The sequence below is a fragment of the Excalfactoria chinensis genome, chromosome 9 (genome assembly GCF_039878825.1).
Source record: "Excalfactoria chinensis isolate bCotChi1 chromosome 9, bCotChi1.hap2, whole genome shotgun sequence".
Classification (NCBI taxonomy): Eukaryota; Metazoa; Chordata; class Aves; order Galliformes; family Phasianidae; genus Excalfactoria; species Excalfactoria chinensis.
This window is the reverse complement of record NC_092833.1, coordinates 4,046,324-4,066,781: the sequence shown is the minus strand read 5'-3', so window position 1 is coordinate 4,066,781 and position 20,458 is coordinate 4,046,324. Positions and strand designations below refer to the sequence as shown.

Genomic DNA, 20,458 nt, shown 5'->3' with positions numbered 1-20,458 from the left:
AGAAGACCAAAAGCAAAGCCTTTGTCTCAACTATATATAACTATATAAATAGGCATATAGTTTTGATACACAAATAAAGATGTAGCTATCTAAAAGCACTTGTCAGAAACATTTTCATTCACTGTTGGATGAATATCTAATTTGAAAGTGTGTTCCACCCTCCTTCCCTTTCACCCTCCTACCCAAAAATGGTGTTGTTAAAAGTTTCCAGTGAAATACCTTCTCTTCTCTGATCTGTGGTCACATTTTGGTATTAAAAAAACAACAAGAAAAAAGCATAAAGTTACCTCTTTGGTTGTTTCAAAGAGGAGCATTCTGTATAGCTTGTTAATATGTTGTGATTATTACCTTTTTCCTTATTAATTTGTGCTCAAATTCAGAAGCTCCTTTGGGCATACGTTTATTGTCAAGCACATGCTTAGACCTTATTAAAAAGTACAGGTGAAAAGGACTGACTGTGCAAATAAGCTGTAATGGGATACCTCAAATGTTGGATTATTAATAACCTGTCCTTGTGCTGAAATGGGTCTGTCTGACATTAATGCTAGTGGAAATAATAAGAAATTTAAAATATAAATGTAAAATAGTGATTTTTATTTTTTCCCCCATTGGATCATTCCTGTTGGATTTACGTGGTTATGCGTGAAAGAGACAATCACAAAGAATCTGACTGAGTGGAATTTGCACAGGAGTCCAGATCTACTGAAAAGCTGTGAGCTGAGATCTGAAACCAGATTCTACTGAGAGCAGAAGTTCAGTTCATATTTATAAGTAGTTAACAAGGAGTAATAGATTTTAAGACCTGCCTTAATATGCTGCTGCTGTGAGAACTTATCCCTAAAGTTTGTGTGTGCTTGCTCTTTAATTCCTTGCTTTGTTCTTCAATTAGCAAGCTCTTAAACATATAATATGACAAATTTATGTAAAATAATCTGTTATTTTTCTCACTAGTGACATAATTATGTTGCAAGATTATGTAAGATTATTTTGTCTAATTATGCGTAGGCAGAGATTACTGGTAATTAATATAACAAATAATTTTGACTCCAACTACTAATAATTGCTTTCTTGAAGAATTTTCTGAAACCCTTAAGTAATTTTATTATTTCTACATACAGCATTACAATAATTCCTTAGCAGTTGGTAATTAATTACTTAATTAATTAATTGCTACATTGAATTACATGTTTAAAACCTGGCAAGAACAGAACATACCTTTACTGTCTGAAATGGGGTTTATAGCTGTCTCCTTCTGGTCACTGAGTCGCTGAGTCCCAGTGGCTCTCAGCCTGTTGCTGTGCAGGGGCTCAGCTGTGTGGTTCAGCCACCAGGAATGCTGCCCTAACTGCTGCTCTTCTCCATCCCAGGAGCCACAGGAGCCCTTCAGTGACTACAAGACATTCTGAGGCGCCTACTTTTCCCACAAATGGCATTTGCAAAACTTCACCATGGGGATGATGCTGCCGTTTTTACAGTCAAAAGCAATAGAAACGTGAAGCAGGAGTCCCACGAGAATGCCTGTACTCACAAGGTAAAAGAGTAAATTTCTTTTGTTGCTGACCAATGCTTTATGTGTGTCTGTGCACGTGCACTCATAGCTTGATTACTAGTAGGGTGTATGCAGCTCTGGTTAGGAATGTCATTGCAAGGATGAGAGGTCCAAGATGGTTTAGGTTTTGCCTAAAAGGTGATCTGTGCTGTGAAGGAATCTGAGAACCATTGCTATAGTATATTATCCTAGGACATGCCACGTTAAAATACGGGTCTGAGAAAGCCTGTTGTTTAAAAGGCCATCTAGTTCCATGTTTTATAGAGGCTGATGCCTGTTTTATCTGCAGGTCCTTTTTTTAAAGATGCATGGACTAAAATTTAAAAGTAAAATTTAATTTCCTCTCCTTACCAAACACTGTGCCTTAGTACCAGGCTCATGCTTCAAGATCCATTTCACTAAGAAATCATTTTTGTCTTCTATACTGCGTTGTCATCTCTTTATGCCAGATATTTATTTGTGTGTTTTATGGTTTCCCCGGGCCTTATTTTCCCACTAATACTGATCACCAATTGCTCCTGTTGCCACTCATGTCTATCCATTCCCTAAAGGCCTGAAGTTATCAGTCAAGGGAGAAGTTTCATAACTCTGAGGAAGAAAGGCCAAATGATTTATCCAAATCCAAAAGAGTTATACTTTGGCTATAATAAGCAACAAAACGTAGTGAATGCTGTGTGGTACACGAATGACCAAACTATAGGTATCAGGTGGTGCTCATTCTGCCAAACAGAGCTGGAAAGACGCAGCAGCTCAGTGGACCTGGGTAGAAATTTTCCAGCTGAAATTGATCAGAAAACCTGTAATTTGTCCAAGATTTACCAAAGCACATTAAGATGTGACCTCTGTGCAAGGTCTAGTTTGGCCAAATATTTTCCTATTTCATAATGTGTTTTGGTGTTTTTGAATTATCTACAGTCAGGTGAAGCGAGATCAATCTAACCTAAAATTAAAGAGCTTGACTTATTCAGAATGCACTTTCCTGTACTCTCAGTCTAATAGATGTACTAAACAGCAGCATGAATTGCATGCTAATCTGTATCCCTACCAAAGCACTGCTGGCTGTGTCCCAGATCTGGTGTGTCAGCTGGACGTCAGCCGGAGTTGTTAACAAAGTAAACTAAGAACAGTTCTTCCTCACTTTTAAAATAAAACTTCAGTTTTAAGTTTCTGTCACGCCACTGAGTTTTTTATTGGATGTGGAGATGTTTCACAAAATGCAGAGTTTATTTTGAGATTTGAACAACATTTTGGGCTCCTAAAATTCAAGCTATTATTTTGAATATTATCCTTAGTACTATTATTAAGCTAAATAAAATTCAAAGTGGACCTCATGTTTCTCCTTTATTAGGAGGAATTAGGAAATCAAAATGTTCTTTTCCAAATGTCCTATACATTTTGAGCAAAGTACTCAATAATCATCATCCTCCTTTACTGTGTTGTCCTATTAATGCACTAAGCTAAAAATATCCTATGCATAGTAAAAAGAGTAAGTGCATTCTGAATCCTAGCCTAAAGGTTTAATGCTGATACACCGATTCAACCCTTTTCCTGGGAAAACTGGGTCTTGAGTCATTGTAGGCTAGATTCCATAGAGCATTCCTCAAGCTGCTGTTTGAAGGCTAAATTGGTTTTAAGAAAAGCCTTATTTTGGACTTTATTATTGCACTGCTCATAAAACAACATCCCATAGTTTTATTTTGCTTTCTTGTGACATACTCACAGAAATCAGAAAAGGATTAGCTGACAGTAATACCAAACATATTAGAGCAATCCCTTTGTATCTGACAGCAAATTGCAAACAGGAGCACTGATCCTATAAGCTGTCGAGTTCATATTTCAGAAGTGCTGAAATATTCAACAGCTTATTAAAAGTCAATACTCATTGTTTCATGTGATGGAAAAATGCAGTGTTCCTCCAGTGATTCCAGTTATAGCAAGAGATCTGCATAGTTGAGAACTGGAAACTTGGGAATTTCAAAGTGACCTTTTTATTAGATTAATGTACACCAGTAGTGAAATAATGAACCTTTCTGTCTGCATGGGTGTGCATATGCTCACCATCTTCATGCAGTGTAGAATTTGGTACTCAGTGCTGTGCAGGAATAGTTGCTGGTTCATAAGCACAACAGTGTTTGGAATAGGCTCTTAAAAACTTAACACAGTCTTTACTTCATGGTTTGCGCAACAGAGTTCTTCACGGGATTAACACACCATATAATTCAACTACAATTAACACAATTAAATCTATCACAAGGCCTTACTAGATAATTTACTAATCTAGAAGTCATAAACCTTATATGTAAAGTTAATAAATGCTAAAATGCACAAGATGTATATAGATTTAACATACGTGTAAAATTTAGCAGGTATGTGGAGCGTGTCATACAGCTGCTTCTGTATCAGGCGTTGTAGAGTCCTTACCAAAATGTGAGAAGACATCAAATAATGTTTCTGTTCTCAGTGTCAAAACTGAGTGGCATTGAACCCCCTGCAAAAGTCTTGGCAGCTTCCGGGATCCCAGTAAAAGTTCTGCACTATTTCTGAACAGACAGCTGATGAGCAGCAACACGAGCTGCACATGTAATATTGCTTTTCTGTGAAGATTCTGTTTTATCTATATTCATTATCACACATCTGCATTTGGTGCTACTGCGCTGCTGAGTATCAGTTGTTTTGTGCTTGAGTAAGAAGAGAGGGAATTTGTTCTTTATGGAGAGAGAATACACAGTGTGTGTGCAGCCAGAGACTGGTCTATAAATTTGGTCACTGATACAGTCCCATGTAAAGACTTGCAAAATGATGTTCTATGGGAAATTCTATTAATACAGGCATTGCTTTATTCATAAAGGTCATTGAAACAGGATAGCAGAAGTATTTGAATGGTTTTTGTAATCCTTTTTATTCAGCAGTGCATCACAACAGCTTTTCCCTTTTTGCTTTGTATAGATGAAAAATGTTTAAAGACTACTTTAGAAAAGAAAGGCAATGTTAGAAGACAAAATGAAGTCAAGATGTGCCCTTCTTACAGAGCTAACTGTCATAATGAAGTATGCCAGACAGCTGTTACCATGAGGTGTTTAATAGTCGCTGCTTATTTTTTAATACTAAAGGGAAAAGTGCATATAAATCAGAAATTTTCTTCCCACATTTCAACTGTGAGTATTGCAAAGGATATCTTGCAGCGCTCTTTGCAACTCCCAGTTCCTTTCCTGTGCTGCATTTGTGGTTTCCTCCAGTGTCTGAAGAGGGGAATTTCATAAGAAATGTATTCTCTGTTTTACGAAGTTGGTTTAGGTTCCTACCTTTCAGTAGAGGAAGGAGATTCCTTTATAAAAAAAAAAAACAAACAAAAATGCACTTGAGGGAATAGTGTGTTCTTTGCACTCTGCTAGACCCATTATCATTACTTAGAGCAGGTAAGCAGATGTGCAGGTTGCATAAATGCAAGGCAACACTTGCAAAACAAAATAAAGAATAGAATAAGCCTTTCTTATTAATTTGCACACACGCTAGGCTTGTCCAAACACATTAGGTGTGATAGTTTCCCTTCCCAGAGATCTCTGATACATACTGTGGTAGACCATAAGGTCAGGAGTAGGGGTAATTGCAAAAGCACCTGTCATTGAGCACAGCACTTAACTGAAAAGTTGGCCAGAGGCCTCCTGCTTTTTTTAATACCCCTTTACAAAATCTAATGCTCTGTAGCTCCATGTTAACATTGCTGGTATGGGGTAAATCACAAACACTGCACCAATGTGATTTGTTTTCTTACGTTGAGCAGTGGAGAGGTGTAAGGACGTGTTCCTTGACTGGTGTATTTTCATTCAGTAAAACCATGATTTTTCTCGTTATCTGGAGAACTAACATGAAGCATCCTGTAGCTCAACAGTGTGAAAAATCATTCCTTAAATCTCACTGATGCTGGCATAAATCAGAAGAGCTGTAGTGCAGCTCCTAAATACAGTCTCACTGTGCACTTCTGTCCATGAAATTCAAATTGGACAACTGTGGTAGTTAATAAGACATCAGAAGACATCAAATCTGGGCAGTGGCAATCAGTGTGAACTGCTGGGCAGTTTGCAGTCAAGACTTAGGTGTAGAGAAATGGTCTTACATGCCTTTGGAAACTGGGTTGACAAAGGAGGAGTCACATTTCAATTTCCATTGAAAACATCCAGAGTTAAATAATTTGAAATGTCCGAAATATCTTTGGTGTATATGTATGTGGGTGTTACATGAGCAATTCAACCTGTGTCTTGAATTCCACAGTTTTTCCACATTGAGGATACTTGTCTGTTCCTAGTGGTATTGAACGAAAGAACTGTAAGAATTCAGTTGTGTAACCCTAGCACTGTTGACCTTTGAGCCACATCAGTAATTTCTTTTGGATTTGGCCATAATTTCAGTGTGTCCCAGAGGTTTTGAGGAGCACTGGGGCAGAACCAGAGCCTGCTATTCTTGAAGACATTGGAGAATGCTTGAGAATGAAAAGCACTAGGACCCATAATTACAGGCTCTAGAAGATAGGTTCGGTTCACTGGACAAGTGGAGAAAGGATCACGTAAAGATCAGCTTTTCTGTGACCATAAAGTTATCTCAGTAGAAAGAAGTGGCACTAGCTGAAGATTGAGAGATGGCATACTGTTGGTATGTAGTTTGATTTTAAGGTCATCATCCCCTGACTGTACTGAATAATTGCATTTGTATATTGTGTTTGGCTGTGGGCTTCAGTTGAAATTGCTACCCAGTAGAACAAATTCATAGTGATTTCTCCTGTGTACTAAGGTTTAAGTGGTGTGTATTCTGAATTAGGATATCTTGGGAAGTTCTTTGGGAGAACAAATCAGGAGAAACCTGCTGCTGCAAAGCACAGCTAGCTGGATTAGCCTTAGCACTGCAGATAGAATTGAAGTGCTTACAAACTTCACAGACCAAAGGCACTCAGTAATTGAATATTCTGAGGAGTCACAGAATGATATGGCAGTCCTTCTCTTAAGAAATTCTTATCCAGCAGAAAAAAAAAAAAAAAAGCCACAAGTGTGATTTAAGATGGTGTAAATATTAAAGACTGAAGTCCCAAATCCATGTAATTCACTACACAGTACTCTTTTTTCCCCTGAGATGCACTCAGCCTGAGAGCACATGCATCCATAGTCTGCAGTTTGTCATGTTTTGTTTTGTTCTTGTTTTTCTTTCTTACACTTCCCCTGGCTCCAAAACTTTGCCTGCAGTCGCTTCCCTTTCTTTCGGAGGTAAACAGGTAACTGTTTAATAACTTTTGTGTGCTTTCTCAGTGAAGACTGGGTAGATACAGGTGATTCCTCACCACAAATCTCTTAATGGTTTTGGTTTTTTTAGCAAAATAAATAGATTAAAAATTCCAAACAACAACAAAACCAACAACACTACAGTTGTTTCTTGGAGCACAGGCTAGTTATTCCTTGTTGGAAAGGTCCTGAATCTGGAGTGTCCAAGACCTTTCAGACATAGAATGTGTTTGATCTCGTAAAGGCACAGTTACATGACTCTCGTAGTCTAGGAATGTACTGTCATCCTAACAGAGAGACTTCTGTTTTAAAACACTATAAAATACTTTAGTATAATAATTAGTATAAAATACTAATACCTTGTAGACACTTGCTTCCATGCTTCTATCCAAAGTTTCACAATGTTGGGTATTTATTCTCAAGTCTAGTTGCCTCGAGGGGTGTGAGCATGTGAGATTCTTGGGCATTGTTTAAAAAATTATTTTCTTCTTTTTTTAGCTGAACAGAAAAGCATGAAAACATGACTCAAGTCCTTGTTAGAAGCTTGAAAGCCAAAGGTAAATAGAAAGAACCCAATCTTTATTATTTAAGAAACAATTTCCTTAAATTGCATAATCATAATTTTCAGAAAGCTAAGACCATTTGTTTCTCTGCACCTGAGACGATCAATTCTGCACAGCTATAATTGGAGACTTGCAGTGTATATATCTGGAAATATATTTTAAATTAAGAGTGTCCTTTCACTCTAGTCTGTTTTCTTAGCTTCCTGCATAAGAAATCAGTTATTTCCACTTGCTTAAGAAAATGATGTAATTGTTTTGCTCTTGCAAAATTTAAAGCATTGCAAGCAATGCTGAGCTTTTTCATCATTAGCAAACACTTTCTAAATGATGACATACTAAGCTGGCAAGCAATAAGTCAAAGTTAGCAATTAAATTACCATTAATTTATTAAAGTTGCTTAGAGTTCCTAGGGGAAATAATTCTGGTTATTCATTAATATCCTCTTCCTGTATTCTTCCTACTCACATGAAAAAATAGCATTCTCCTGAGTCCTAAAGTCCTAAGGACTACTGAGGTAGCAGGTATTTGTGATCCAATCAGTAGGTGCTATCTTCAAATAAATGTGGGAGTAGGATGGAGTAAAGCTACAATAAGTTCAGGATGCAATGATTCATTTAAAAAATAAAAATTAAAGAAAAACTCATCCTAATTCCATTGTGAGGTATTAATGCATCAGCTCAAGTTATTTGTGGTTAAGGTTGCTATCTAATTTCAGTAATATATTGAAGTTGCCAAATATTCAGTTTTATGAGCAAGTCAAAATACCGACTTCCCTCTTAACTTAAACCATCACAGCCATCTGCAATAAAAATCATTCTCGCTTTAGTTTCCAAAACCATTTTTAAGCTCCTAGACTAAACATCTAGCAGTTGCTTGCAGTCAGCAGCTTTATTACTTCTACTGCCCTTGAAGATGCATCCTGGATTCAATTTGTCCAAGTACATCAAAGTATTTTAATTTTTAAATACCCCGAGCATTTTTGACTGTTTAAAGACTATTTGTCTTCTCAAATGTTTGAAGGTAAACAAAACTTGAAAATTCCCTTGATGATTATTTTGTTCCGGTTTTAAAGGACTGTCACATTTCTGTTCTGAAAAGGCCCCTGAAGCTCAATTGTGAATGAACCTATGATAGGTTATTTTCTCCATCCCACCCCCCACCCTCCTCCCCAACTTAACTTTAATTCAGTCAGTTTTAGGTTACATAGTCAGCTTCAGCTCCTTCATTCTGAGAACTGTCTCTTCCTGTAGAGTTGACTGAATTAAATGCTTACTAATGCCATCAATTTGTCTTAACTTCACTCTGAGGTTTTTTTTTCCTTCTTGTCTTTTTTCTTCCCCAGCACTAGACTGCAAATAAATACATGGTTAATTGATCCACCAGCCTAAGAGAACACATAAACACACAGCTAGTCTTAGACTGCAATTGACAGGAAAGCCTAAACTGGTTAAATGTTATTTAGCCAGCACAAAACTAGATGAAATATGAGCAGCTGGCTCGCAAAGTCAGCCATGTAGTCATTTTGCATTAAGATACGTTCATTATTTGCAATATTTGAAATACTGTGTAACTAAATATTAATACAATTTAACGTAAGTTGCCCAGAGTTATGCCTCCTATTTATTTCCACAGAAACTAAAACAGGCACAAAGAGCACAGTAACAATGTGTGACAGAGAAAATTCTCTTCTGCAAAGCACTGCTTCTCAGTATAGTCAGCAGCATTAGCTATGTATTTTCACCAGCAATGAGTGAGAGCCTGCATGTCCTGCTCATAAAAATCTCCACACCAGTGGAGGTGACCCACTACTTTACAGCTGCTCTGATGTTGTCATTGCTGTAACACGCCACCCACCACCTCACTGTGCTCACATCCACTGTTTGGTCTCCAGAAACGTTAAGCAAGCATCAGTGAATGTCACTGGGTGCCATTTTTTCCTCACGGAGGAATTTGATTCCACCCCTTTGTTCCATACGCACTTTCATGTCAGATGCCATTTTGTTAGACTGCTCCTCTTCTGCCATCTGTCCATGACACCAGAATATAATGAGATACAGTTGGGAAGGTTCAGCCTCTACTGCCATCCCAGCAGCATCTGCCTCTGGTGGTGCGGCCAACATAATAAAATAGGAAGGCATTACTTTCAGAGCAGCCCCTATACACAGTTATAGCTGTTTTTATAAGCTTTAGAAATTAACTAATAGAAATGCATATATATACATAACTAAAAGTTTATTTTGGTCAGTGTATATGTACTAAATCAATGCCTGGGCAGGCTTTTCTTGTAGCATTTCAGTCCACTCAAATGTCCAATGAAGTCATAAAACTCTCTTGAAACAGATGTACAGTTTTGCTACCATACTCATGATTTATATGTTATACACATGGATGCATGCAACCACACTTATAAAATCAGAAGGCTGGAAATACCTTGTCAAGTCATCTTTGTCTGCTGTTCTGCTTATCCAAGACAGAATGAGCTCTGCCTGTGTCACTTCTACCAGATGTTAGTCAAAACTGTTGATAAAGATGATCAGAAGATGAGAAGATCACTGTCCCACCTGTCCTGGTGAGTCCTTATCACTCCATTATTTTTTTGTCCTAATCTGAATTCTCTTGATTAGTCGTAATTTTTATTTCAATTCATTAACATACAGAACATGTTATAAACTTCCTCTTCTCAATATCTTTCTACACACTTGAAGACTGTTCTTCCCATTTCTAGTCATGCCTTTCTACCTTATTGCCGATCTCCCAGTTGTCTGTGGATCAGCCTTTGCTGATCCATTATTGCCTTAAGGAATTTGTGTATTAACCCTCCCTGTTCTCTGGATCTTCTTCAAGACCCCCTGGTTCACACCTCAGTTGAATGTAGCCTCCAGAGCTGAGGCTGAATGGGGCTCAGCACAGGGCTGTGGCTGCAGATAGCACAAACCAGCTTCTCCTTGGGTTTTCTTTTTTGGCTTATGAGGATGCCTCAGCAGACAGTATGGATGACAAACTGCAGCCTACAGGCATATGAATAAATGGAAATTTCTAAATATGTCAGTCCTAATTAGTGAGAAGAACCCAATTCATTGGAAAATCCACTCTGCTTCAGCAATCAGAAGAGCCACAGAAGCCTTGTAAACTTCTGGTTTGTGTGTCCTAGAACGAAATGTTCTGTAAGCATGAAATCCCATTTGTGTATTTTCATTTTGTTTTAAAGAGGGACAGGCTGGTTAAAATCATTGTGCAATAATGCCTTCTAACCTATGTGTCTACATACATTTCAGTTCCACAGGATTAGTTACCACAAAATTAGAGACTTGTGAGAACAAAAATGCAGCAACGTAAGTTAAAGGATATTTAAATATAGTCCTTATTTTGTAACATGGGCACTATGCTCCCATTTTCAAACTGCCAATGGACCTCTGGGAATTTTTGTTCTCTTGCTGATTCTGTTTCAGACCTCCATGAACAGCAGAGAAAACATTTCCACTGCAATAAAAACAGGGGGTTGTTTTCCTTTTTTAAAACTGGGGCACTGGGTAAAATAAAGGTCATTGCAACAACCTTTGAAAGAACAAAAAGAGTAATTTTTCCCCTTTTGCTTTTTTACTGGTTTTCGATGCAATGTGAAAAATCATTTTTAAGTTTGCCCATCTGTTTTACATAAAACCTTAGCTGACCTTACACAAAGTGAAACAAATGCACAGAAAGCTTTGCTGTTGGGTTCTTGCCAGCAAGACAGAAGAGAAAGAAAAGAATACGTGAAGTTAGATCCTGCTCTTGTGTAGATTAGCCTTGCTCCAGTGGGGACCTGTGTTGATTTATACCAGCAGAGGTTCAGGCTTGTATTTCTTATAAAAGCCAGACTTGTCAGACCCAGTCCTGAAACACTCAAATCATCTGAAGTTTTGATACTGATTTTTGTGGGAAAACAGACACTCAATGAAGGAGCCGTGCTTACTACAGGTAAACAGCAGATATCTGTATAGTCAGTGTGTGCTGTTGGGCAGACTGAATTTTAAGAACACAGTGTAAGTAACTCTGAGATCTGTGGATGAACAGGTGTGCATTAAGGCTTGAGTTGCACCTCTGTTTCGTATGCTTTGTGTACATGACTGAGTTTGAGCCTTGTCTGATGAAGCTAAGGAGCTCATTTGACATCGGACTTAAAGCCAAGAGATTATCAGAATACACAGGTGAGTCTCGTGTCCCACTGCTTCTTTTTGTGTTAGCCTGGTTTCTCTCATGCAGTGTGATCATGTGGATCAAAAGTGAATCCTGAGGAAAAGCGAAATTTCCAGGTACAGAATTAGGCTAGGCATGTGGAAGTAGGGCAGTTAAAAGGAAAATAGCATTTCTAAATCCTCAAACAACTTACTGTGCATTTCAAGAAAATTTCTATTAATGTGTCTGAGAGGTGAACTATGCCCATTATATCAACACTCCAATCTAATATGATTAATGAGTATAAAGTAGGGTTCAAGCTTTTAATTAAAAAGGCAATCACGAGTTGCTGAACAGTGAAGATCTAGCTAAGTTTCTCAGAAGTAAGTTATTTAACAGAATGAGACACCCCAAAGAGGCACTAGGCCAAAATTCTTTCATTTTGTAGACAGGTATTGACTGCGATATATAACAGAGAGCAGATTTTGATGTATGTAGAAATAAGCGCACAGGGCAGTGCCTACCTTTAGAGATTGCCTGAATGTTTCATTAATAGCCAAAGCAATTCCAGTTATTTGTTAATTTTCTGAACTTCACAGAATGAAAATTCTTCTTTGTAGTACATCTATCTGCCATACTTCTTTCATTTTCATTGCATGTTAAAAAACCCTAGGATATCTTGTTTTGACATAATCAAGCAAAGACTTCAGGAAAGAATCTCTCTACACATGGATTCCTAGGAAAGATTCAGTATTTGGATCAAAAGTAGTTGCTGGGTATTCATCAGGCAGATGTTTCTTCTTTCTTTTTGTTGAAAACAGTTCAAATCTGACCATGTAATAAATTTCAGTTCACTCATGTCTAATACGATCTTGATGGATATCGGCATATGCTGCAATTTTATCACTTTTAATTACATTTTAATTAACTTACTTTACAGTATAGCTTATTCCCTAAGTTTTTCTCTGGCTCCTGTCTATTTGAAATGATGGAATAAGATGGAATAGTTGCAGAGAATAGCAAGTTCTTTTCTGCAAGAAAATAAATATCTGGCAATAGTCATCTACATTTTTAAATGTAATTAATATACAATGAGGCATATGAATACAACAGAAAATAATTCTACTCGGATCCAACAGCCCATCAGTTAGTTTCTTGTTGACAAAGAATGGCAAGAAAAGATGAAAGAAAGGTGAGCAAAACTTTCAGCCAATAATTGTGTGATAACAAGTCCCTCACGAAGGACAGTTCTGGGGGCAAATAATGGTAGTTTTTGCTGTGATAGTTGAGATTTTATATCCTTATCCATTTCTGTTCTATCTACCTAAAATAAGCTATTGGTCATTAAAAGGTAAAACAAGTGACATCTTATGCTTTCCACTTATTTTACTTAGATAAGATCTATCAAAACAAACACATCTAAAATATGAATGGAATCATTGGCTTTCTTCTGTGCTAGTGTGGTGCAATTTAAAATGGAGCAAAATCACTGATTTTTCTACTGAAACCAGTGTAGCAGTCAGAAAACTGTGGGCTAGAGGAGAAAATAATGGCAAGAGTAACACTCAAAACCATCTTTTTCCATCTAGGATAGTTTTTCATACATGAACACCATTTCTGACAAGTAAAATGATTTTTCAGCTAGAAAAAAAGTCACATATGACAGAAACTATGAATACCAAGAGAAAATGCAAAGGATTTATGTTACCTGCTTGTCTGTGTGAGCTTTATCTGACCATTTTAAGTTTGCTCACCTATTTCAGCAAAATGTTTCTGGTTTTTATAGGCAAAAGGAATAAAAAATTGTGATAAAGTATTTATAAAACCACAGAACAGTCAGCTTGTCTTTTTTGTCTGCCTAGGGCTGCTGATGGTAACATAGGGATGTGTGGCTTTAGACACCTTTAATACTGCATATATCAGCATGCTTCCAAGGACTTTATACCCTCTCTCCTAGATTAGAGGACGAGCCTTTAACAGCTACCTGCAACAGCGATTGTAGGACTAGCAACAATACTTTGGCCAGCCAGGAGACATCTGTTGGAGTGTCTCTGCAAACTCTGCAGCTTGTTGTGTGGTACTTGAGAACAGCTTTGTGGTTTGGTGCAAGAGAAGACAAACGCATAGAAGCTAGTAGTTCTGGCATTGCTCTCTAACAGAGTTTAGGCAATTGATAATGTTTATCTTGAACCATTATTTTTCTTTACATCCTTTTTTTTTTTATTTTTCCAGAAAAAAATAATAAGTAACCAGAGCGATAGTTTTTATTCCTGAATTACTATGCAGGAACTTCAGGTCTATTAAAGGCTTGGTTTGTTGTACTGAGAATTCCCATTGAGTAACTTTATTTATTCACAGCTACCAGAATTATGGCAGCCCTGTACAAGAGAACAAGATGAGGTAGAACTTATCCTTGCAGCATTATATATAGAAATAATCATGACAGGCTGAACAAATAGAGGGCTGGGCCATGGGCTTTCTGCATAGTCATTGATGAAATCTGTTCTTTCCAGGAGGTTTCTGGTCTTTCAGGGGTGGCATCCAGAAGCCTTTAGAATACATCACCTCTGCTCACTGCCCTTCTCCATTCATTTGGTATGAAAATGTTAATGGCCCCTCTCTCACCTTTTAGCTTCCTGTTTGCCTGCTGGCACTGTGAGATCTTCAGGGAACAGCCAGTTTTATATTTGATGTTTGAATAACTCACGTCCCCAGACATAAAATGATCTCACCTATAAAATTTAGGCCTACTGGAATACAGACAATAAAGAGCTGACTGCTAAAATATGCAAATGATTGAAATCCCTGTGGTCTCTACAGGTGTCACTATAAAGCAGATGAATCTAACTAAAGATAAGAGGAAAAAAAAAAGAAAGCTAGTGTAAATGAAAGGGATTGCTGTTTGTTTTGCCAAGATCTGCTGAAATTGTAAGATATGATGCTTTGAAAACATGCTGAGATGAAGAAAGGTGCTATTTTTTTAAGTGCTTTGAGGCACTCTTCCAATAATTTAAGGAGAAAGCACTACATATTCTAAGAAAATATTGCATCCATCCTTGTAATGAAGGTTCATTAGGCATCAGATTGATTTATTGTATTGTTTCTTTTATAAATTATTTTCATTATGTTTTATCACAGTACATGACTACTGCCCTAGGGGAATATGCAGGAATGAACTGAATGGCAAATGTAATAGACTGCTTTAATTAAAATAGTGTAATGCATATTTCAGTGCTATTAACAAATACAAAATTGATTTTGTTTTCTGGATAATTGAATATATTAAAGCCCAGGTGTTGTGCCTCTATTGTTTAACCCTCTGATTTCAGTTTCATTTGGTGTTTTTCAGTAGGAAATGCGTTTATTACCAAGCATTTCAGAAGAATTTTCTTCTCTGCTGGCAACATTTCCATCTTCCTTTCTTTTCCCCCTTCCTATTCCCTTGTGCATATGTATGCCATTACTGAGGAGCAGAAAAGCATAAGCATGAATTTCAGTAATGAAAGCCCCTTGATCCTTTCCAGCATCTTCACATGAGCTCCAGACAGAGAGGACACCAACCCATGATAGAGGAAAACCCATTATTTATCTGTGCTTTTTACCCTGATGTTCTGTGGAGACAGCAGCAGCCAGCCACCATAATTCCATTAGTTAATGAACACTTCAGAAATTTGTCCATCATAAGAAAGACCCTTTAAAATTACAGTCAATCAATGACACCTGCTCTTCTAAGTGGCTTCCTTTTCTCCTTTTTCTTTTGATTTATATAGGCAATGAGTCTTTTTTATTTCCTTTACCCTCCAGGTACCCAGTTTACCTTATACCATGAAGATGCATTATGCTGGAGACATGACAGACATGGACAAATCAGGTTAATGATTTCTGAGTAGAACTGTCAAAGGAAACCAACCAGCCTGAAAAATGAACAGCTCAGGGAGCTACGCTACGTGACCCGTTGCCATCTTCCCTACCCTCAATAGCAGATAGCCCCTTCACTTTTGTCACAGGAATTGTCACTGCAAACTACTACTTTGCAATAAGTATCGTAAAGAGTCAGATGCTTCTTGTTCAGCTGTCACGATTCTCTGAGTTTTTATCAGTTGTTGGGATAGCATGTTGTATTTCATATAAATGACTGCCTTAATATCAAGGCCTTGAGTCTTCTTCACATTCACACTTGCTTTCTGACTCCAGGAAAAGCACTCACATTGTCAGATGTCTTCTAGTGCAGTCACTGCAGATAGTTGCAGCTGGAAAACGGAAAAGAGAAACACTTTTAACAGATATCTATTTTCTATTCTCTGCAGAGCTAATCGCAGCAGGATCACAGGAGGCAGATAAGTTTGCAGAACTGATGCAGAGCTCCACTGCTCAGGGTGGATTCTGAGGAATAGTTGCTATTTGTCGCAGCCCAGCATACTGGAATTCAAATCCAAGGAGATCAATCATCCTCTCACCAGATCTGAGGTGTGTATTGTTTATAGCAGAGATGTAGTTATGTTAGATCTTACTTTGCATTTTATTGGGTGAAAGATTTTGGTCATCCAAGTAAACAATGAAATTCTCATTGATGGCAACAGGGGGTAGTTCACCATTTTGTAAATCCTGCCCTACTTTCCAGCCATATGCAACCTGCTGTAAGTGAACTCTGTTATAAGGGGAGGATATAGTAATTTTAGTGGCAGCAACAGCAATGAATGCTCCAACTGAAGCGACGTCCAACTGAACTACGACATTGTCTCTCTGGGATATATGAAAGTTAGGAATAAAGCAAAGAGCTGAACAGAGAGAAAATATATCAGAAATTCAAAATGAGGAAAAGCCAGACTGCATAAAAACAGCTACTTTAAATCTCTGTAGTTTCTCTGGAGCACTCAGACAACACTAATCAGTACGGTAGTCTGAAGACATTCTTTATAAATCTTAAACTCCTTAAAATAAAATATGGGTATCTTTCTTTTCCCTATGAAAGATTTTCTGTTCAAACTCATTTACTCAACAAGAGCCTTTTAAAAATAATTGTTCTGCTTTTATAACAGAAGAGTAGGCCATAATTAAACTGGTGAGTCATCAGTCCACTGAGTTTCATAGGAAATCCCTTATTACTTTAAAGCACCTGCTGTAGCTCTTCTACTCATTTCCCACAGAAGAGTTGCAGATACAGATTGATTCCAAATAGTTCCCATAAAAGAGTAGGCCGCTGAACTGGTTTTACATAAATTTCAGTCTTTATGGTTCTATTCCTGCACAATTAATGAGATCTGGCTGAATCCCCAGCCTCTTCTGGGTTGTGATTTATAAAGCACAAGTCTAGACTCAGACTTTTTGAAAATGATTTCCCACATTTTATTGTTATTAGCTCACTTTTTATAATGCATCTCTCCCTGTTGCTTCTCCTTGTAACTGGTCACCTTTAGGCTCTTATAGGATGTGTTTCAGGATTAGGAGGAATATGCTGAACTGAAAAGCGAATGCAGCGTGACAAAATGACATCTATAACAAATATTCTTCTATTTGGATAAATGATTATTAACTATTTAACTTTACAATATTGAATTTAATCAATATACTAAAACAAGCTAAAACATAGTATTATAATATCAGCAGTTCACAGGCAGTATAAATCAGCATTAGACAGAAATTTGTACTTCTGTAAAATTTTCAAAGAAAAGATACATAGGAGCCTGGAAAACAAAAGTCATTCAAATTTGGTGACCAGCTGAAATCAGAAAAAAAAGGTAAAATGTTCTGAAATATGCCCAAATATTTAAAAATATGTCAGCGGATATAAAAAATATTTTAAGTACTAACTTAATTAAACCGTATTGATCAAATAATCCCAAACAAGGTGCAATAAATTCAGCAGATTAAAAAAAAAAAAAAGCCTCAGAATAATGAAAATAGTATTTTTATAGATAAAAGAATTACTGAGCCAGAATGGAGGCCATTTAGCTTTTAGAGAAGCAACAGGACTTAACTATTCATGATCAAGCACAGTGTGTGCCCTCATTTATATTGTGGTATTTGTTTCCCATACAAATGCTCCATAACACAAGTATTAGGCCATATATGCTAAGCAGCTGCTTAGAAAGTACATGTTTTGACTGGGAAAGACAAAGGAATCAAGAGATGCATGAAAAGAAGTAAATGTGGAATTAATAACAATCGAAACAATAGAGAACTGTCAGTAGTAATTCACTGCTTTTACACAGGGTAAAAGAAAATTTAGAGTTTAATCTTTATATATATGTATATATATATATATATTTAATAGAGAGCAGCAGAAAATAGTTTCAAAGATGTGATCTGGGAGATAAAACTTCTACACTTTCTTTTATTTTTTTTTATTTTTTTTTATTTTATTTTTTTAAGCAATCCATCTCTGAGAAGCACAAAAGATAGTTCAGTGTGTTCAGAAACATGCAGACCTTTCTGGGTCAAATCTTCACCTTAGTGATTGAGCACTTCCATTGAAGTCAACCTGCCTTCCCTTTAAAGCTTTCTCTTCTCAGCCAGCCAGCCCTGGTGTATTCCATGAGCAAAACACATCCTCAGATGTCAGTCTGTGGTGTGTTATCTGAACAATTGCAACAAGGAAAAAAATGGAAGCAAGTATACTGAGCATCCCAGATTGATGTAGCCAGCTCACAGCTTCTGTCACCACTAAAGAGGGACTGGAATTTGCTCAGAAGCAGACAGCCAGAAATGTACAGGTGTCATGCAAAAAAACCTGCATTTTTAGTTTAGATTTGTTTGGTTTGAAATGTTACACTCTTGTCATTTATCTTTTATTTGCCCATCTCAAAAGTTTGCCTAGAACTAATCCTGCGGCAGTCAAAGGAGGAATGTGGACAGTGACCAATACAAAACATGCTATTTATTGGGTATGAACTCAAATCTTAGCAGTCTCCTTAAACTGTAAAGGCTTCAAGATTCAAAGATTCAGATTATTATTGGTTTTTTATTTGTAACAGGTATCACAGTATGTTACACTTTCCTTCCAAGGACCAAGAATTAAGGATTAGTTATGTGACCATCAAACTTGCTGCTATTAGGTGAGACACTTTCTGATGTTCTCTGCCATTACTGAAGAGAGCTTGGCCTGCTTTCCTCCTGCACTTAAGTCAATAGAAAATGGAAAACAGTAAATATCTGCTCTCAGACAAGCTGCTAATGTAACATTATTTTCTATAAATAGTCCACATCAACTGTGTTCATCTATTTCTGTCTGCTAATAAGTTGTGCATACTGACTTGTTCAACCTCAGTCAAATCCATTCCAGCTAAATATGATTCTGAAAGTTGAATTTAATGCAGTAATTCTGGCTCCAATCCAGAGACTGAACTGGACAGCTGGAACAGAAACTTATCTTGCAATACATTCAGATTTCTATCTGCAAAAACATGTGACATTCTTCTGTAATACGTGCACACAGAACTGAGGAATAATCACAAAAATAATAATCCTGATTTCCTTTCCCAGTCTCTCAGTTAATTATGAATGGAAATCCTTCCCACTCCCTTGTTGTTGTTATTTGTTTGTTTGTTTGTTTTTTAAGGAGAATGAATTCCAGCGTTCTCTGTCAGTATGGATCAGGACCTCACTGAAATCAGAGTATTGGAATAAATTCACCTAATATTTGGAAATCCGGTGAACTTCTGGTCCTTCATGTAGTGGTACTTAAGAAGGTAATTCAGAGTCCTTCTATTACATCTTACCTGTCAGCTCAATTTCAAATCTTAGACTATGAGTCTAGAAAAGAATCAGTGTTTATCTAGTTCAGCTCTGAGCTGAAGTCAGGATCAGTCCTACAAATGACTGACATGTCTGCCTACCCTTTTCTTAATGAGATATTGGTCTCACAAACTGTTCAGGCTATTCATTTCAATACTTATTAGCCTTCCAGCTGAAATGCTTCTCCCGGACTAGCTTACATCTTGAATGCTGAAGTGCTCACTGTTTTTTTTATTCTTTTCCCAGTAGAGACTAACATATAAGGTACATAGTAGGTGGACAGTTGATGATCTTGGAGTACTTTTCCAACCTTGGCGACTGTATGATGTACGATACTGTATATTTTTCACTTTAGCAAACTCGTATGTGTGTATGTATGTGAACTGTACCAACTGTCCTCTTTTAGACCATCACAGAAAGAAATAACATCCTTTATCCCTTTCTTACTCAAAAAACTCAAGGAATATTCACTTACTATTTGGGATGAAAATTTGTTCTGATTATCTTTGGATCTCTTTATTCCAGCTTTTACATTTTTCATTATTTCTGTGAAGCTTTTGTTATTTTAGGGCTTCTTATCAAATAGAAGAGCCTGTGGCAGCATAAAGCAGTCCTACCTGCCAAGATGAAACGGAGACACAAAATTATTTTGAAGAAACAAAATGGGAGACAGCCATATGATACAGGTCTCCTTGTAGTCATACCAAAGAGTGAGTCAGGCTACTTTCCAAATATTCTGAATGGTGCTGTGACAAACATTCCTCTGAGGATCGGAAGCAGGTAGAGACATAAGGATGTGTAAATCTGTCCGCTCTTCCATTATCTCGGCCATTAAATCTCACATTGTCTTTAAAACACGCAGTCCAAAATTTGAGCTAGAGTAGTTAAGTATGTAGACCAAAATAATACTAATACTACTACTAATAATAAATGATTTAGCTTCAGCAATATAAGCTGTAAGGCTGATTCCACATCCAAGTCTAGAAATTCATATGGAAACACAACATTAACTAATATTTAGTTGATTAAATTCACGCTTAGCAGCAAAAGATACGTTAAAAAAAATGATTTATTCATTCATAGATTTAGAGAAGAGTTATTTCTTTTGTCTGATTGTGTTCTCACAGTGAGCAGTTTATGACACTTTCTTGAATTAACAAAATATTGTAACAATTTCTAGAACAATCTTT

General features: G+C 37.0%; 1 long non-coding RNA gene across 1 annotated transcript; it reads left to right on the top strand.

The window, feature by feature from the left end:
* The first annotated feature begins 15,875 nt into the window (after positions 1–15,875).
* Positions 15,876–19,216, top strand: LOC140256240 (uncharacterized). Its single transcript, XR_011904667.1, has 3 exons — positions 15,876–16,001; positions 18,509–18,589; positions 19,093–19,216. It is a non-coding gene; the product is annotated as an uncharacterized lncRNA (long non-coding RNA).
* The last annotated feature ends 1,242 nt before the right edge of the window (positions 19,217–20,458 follow it).